The sequence below is a fragment of the Nuphar pumila genome, chromosome 16 (assembly GCF_984573655.1).
Source record: "Nuphar pumila chromosome 16, dmNupPumi1.hap1.1, whole genome shotgun sequence".
In the NCBI taxonomy this organism is placed as follows: domain Eukaryota; kingdom Viridiplantae; phylum Streptophyta; class Magnoliopsida; order Nymphaeales; family Nymphaeaceae; genus Nuphar; species Nuphar pumila.
In genome coordinates this window covers 20,621,708-20,625,646 of record NC_143264.1, presented here as the reverse complement: position 1 = coordinate 20,625,646, position 3,939 = coordinate 20,621,708, and positions in this window count along the sequence as shown.

The following is a 3,939-nucleotide window of genomic DNA, read 5'->3' as shown; positions in this document are numbered from 1 at the left end:
CCCTGGGGAAAACCTGAATCAACGGGGAATTATTTATAAGGGTGTAAATGGATCAGATTGGATGTTCTTGATATCCAATCCGAAATTAACACATCGTTTTCAGGTATGGATCTTGAAATGGATTTGGTCTGACATCCCATTTGAATTCGACGCACTGTTTGCACGTATGGATCCTGAAATAATGTTCGGGTGAGCATTTTGATTGGCTTCAAGCTCATACGAAAACGGATAAGGGTGCAAATAGTTTTAATACGAGCTGGATCGTGGTAGATCCACATTCTAAACTAATTTTTACACACGAAGTCTCAATTTGATTTTGGATCCAAACTATATCCAATGCAGTAGTGTTGAATCTAGATCAATTTTTTTGTGTGGTAGCATTGGATCCGCTTGCATTTGAATGCCATGGATCTATATGGAGATCTACAGGTATGGATATGCAGATCAAGGCATGTGATTTACTCCCTGATCCACAGAATTTTCAAACTAGGGATCTCAACTGCAGGAAAATTATTCATTAGGCGGAGGTGAACTGATAGTAAAGGTCTTTACCGACGGACATCTCCACCACCGTCGACGCTGCTGAAGGCTTTGTCATTTTAGACTTCTACTGACAGGAAAAAAAAACATAAATAATGGCAGATAGTTACGTCAGTAGATGACCCAATACTGGTGGGCATTTTTATCGATAAAGCTACAACACCTGACTTGTATGAATCCCCCTTAAAACTACTTGATATTCAAACGGGTTCTTTTGAAAAACTATAATAAAACATCGTATTGTTGGTTAATGCTCAAGGTCGTGGGCAAGAGAATCCTAAGCCCACATATGGCTTGGTGCTCAAGGTAGAAGAAAGTGGGTAGGGCATCCAATGCCCACGTTTGACTTGTAGAGCACTCAAAGCCCATGTATTTTCAGTTTCCTAGTTTATAGGATTTATTTTTTTTTAGTAGAGTCTCAAAAGTTGAGTACGTGTGGTTTCTTTCCTAACTTTTAGCTCAAGTTTCCTATTTTCATGTAAAGGCTTTGCCTTCTATAAATAGTGGTACTTCTCATGTTAAAAGTAGTAGTGTGTAGTGAGAGAGAGAAAAGGAAATTCGTGAATAGCAATACATTTGAGGTTTTTACTTTTCAGGTTTTGTATTTTGTGTTATTTCATGTGTTGCACCTTTTGGCTTTTACCCTCTATTTCTCTCAATTCTTGGTATCAGAGCACAGGTTCGAATCGGAGCTGGGCGTTCGAGAAAAATGCAATAGGAGCATTGCCGAAGCAAGGAGTTCCTATAGATTTTAAATTTATTTTGAAAGATAATTGTTGAGTAAGTTTGGTATGACAAATAATTCTAACTCTCTCAATTTGTCACAATCATTAGTGTCAATTTTTAATAGTGAAAATTATGAATTCTGGAATATTAAGATGAATACTTTCTTTGTCTCACAAGACCTCTGGGAGTTTGTAGAAAATGGTTATGCAGATGTTGAAGGAACAAAGGCAGCAGAAAAAATCAATGTCAAAGAAGCTCGAAAGAGAGATGCAAAGGCATTGTTAGTACTACAGCAGGCTGTGTCTGAAACCATTTTTCCAACTATTGTCGTTGCTACTAAGTCAAAAGAAGCCTGGCAACTTCTGAAGCAAAAATTTTATAGTGATAAGAAGATCACAACGGTTAAACTTCAAACCTTAAGAAGAGAGTTTGAAACATTTTCTATGAAAACTAGTGAGTCAATTCAAACCTTCTTTTCTAGGCTCTCTACTATTGTAAATCAAATGAAGACCTTTGGTGAAATTTTAGATGATCAAAAAATAGTAGAAAAAGTTTTAAGGTGTCTACCTTCTAAATTTGATCATGTTGTTATTGCAATTGAAGAGTCTAAGGATTTATCTGTGTATTCTATTAATGAACTAATGGGGTCTCTTTTAGCCCATGAGCATCGCATAAACAGGTCTTCAGAAAAAATATTAGAACAGACCTTTCAATCGAAAATTGAAATTCCAAAAGAAAAGAATACTCAGTTTGATCAAAAAGGTGAAGGTAGAGGTCGAGGACGAGGAAGTTTTAGAGGATCCTTTCGAGGACGTGGAATCGAGGAAGGTTTTATGATACCTCTCAAAGGAATGATGGAACAGAAAAAGGTAATCAAAATATGTTCTTTAGAGGGAAACAATGTCATTTTTGTAAGAAATTTGGTCATATTGAAGCTCGATGTTTTAAAAAGGCAAAGCAACAAGCAAATTTTGCAGATGAAAATGAAAATATGTTTCTTGCAAGCATGAATACTAACAGTTGCAAAAGTGAAATGTGGTTTGTAGACAGTGGTTGCAGTAATCATATGACCGGTGATAGAAGTCTTTTTAAGAATATTGATGAGACTGTGAAGTTGAATGTGTGGCTTGGGGACAACAATAAAGTAGATGTCAATGGCAAAGGAACAATTGCAATCAAGACAAAATCAGGTAATGAACGATACATTCAAGATGTGTATTATGTTCCTGGTTTGGCTTAGAGCTTATTGAGTGTAGGGCAATTGGTTAAAAAGGGTTACACTCTTTTATTTGAAAATGACATCTGTGAGATTAAAAACAAGAATGGTACAGTTCTTGTAAAAATAGATATGGTTCAAAATTAAATATTTACACTTGAAATAATCAAGATAGATGATTGTGCCTTTATGACAAATGGTTTTGATCAATCTAAACGGTAGCATTTGAGGTTTGGGCATCTTTATTTTAATGGTTGGAAACTCTTGCTTCAAAAAAATATGGTGGTTGGTTTGCCAGCCATTAATTGTGCAAATGAGATATGTGAAGGATGTGTTTATGATAAACAACACCAATTATCATTCTCAGTTGGAAAAGCATGGAGAGCTAAAGAACCTCTTGAATTAATTCATGCTGATATCTGCGGGCCCATGAGAACTCCTTCATTAAACAATAGCAAATACTTTCTGCTTTTAACTGACGATTTTACTAGAATGAGTTGGGTGTACTTTTTTACTCATAAATCTCATGCATTTCATAGATTTAAGGAATTTAAGTTCCTTGTTGAAAATGAGAGAAGAAAAACTATAAAAATATTGCGCACAGATAGATGAGGAGAATTTTTATCTGATGAGTTTGGTTTATTTTGCAAAGAGCATGGTATTCGCAGGCAACTGACAGTAAGAAAGATACCACAACAGAACGGAGCGGCAGAAAGAAAAAATTGTACAGTGGTAGAAATGGCACGCAGCATGCTAAGTGAAAAGAAGGTGTCAAACGAGTTTTGGGCAGAAGTCGTTAACACTGCAGTACATATCTTAAATATTTCTCCAACAAAGGCAGTTCGAAACAAAACACCTTATGAGGCCTGGTGGAATCGAAAGTCAAATGTAAGTATGTTGAAGGTATTTGGCAGTATAGCATATGCTTTGATTGACTCTTCAGAAAGAACCAAGTTAGATAAGAAAAGTGAAAAGTGTATCTTTGTTGGTTATAGTAATAAAACTAAGGGATATCGTCTCTATAATTCTTCTTCTAAAAAATTGATTATAAGAAGGGATGTTATTTTTGATGAAAAATCATGTTGGGAATGGACCAACAATGAAAGCGTGAAGTTGCAAATTGATGAAGTGGCATCGCAATCAAATCATACTACTGAAGCATTATCTCCAGAAATGTCAAGTATGGGAGATGAATTCACAGAAAATATTGAGTTCACACTTGATGTGGACACTCCTCCGAAAAGGTAAGGTCTCTAGAGGACATTTATAAATGTGATTTTGCTTTTGTTATTCTAGAACCATCATCATATGATGAAGCATGCGCAGATAAAAAATGAATAGATGTAATGAAAGAAGAAATGGAGGTCATTAAGAAGAATGACACATGGGAGCTTTCCAACTTGCCACCTGAAAAGGAATCAATTGGAGTAAAGTGAGTTTATAAGGTTAAGTATGAT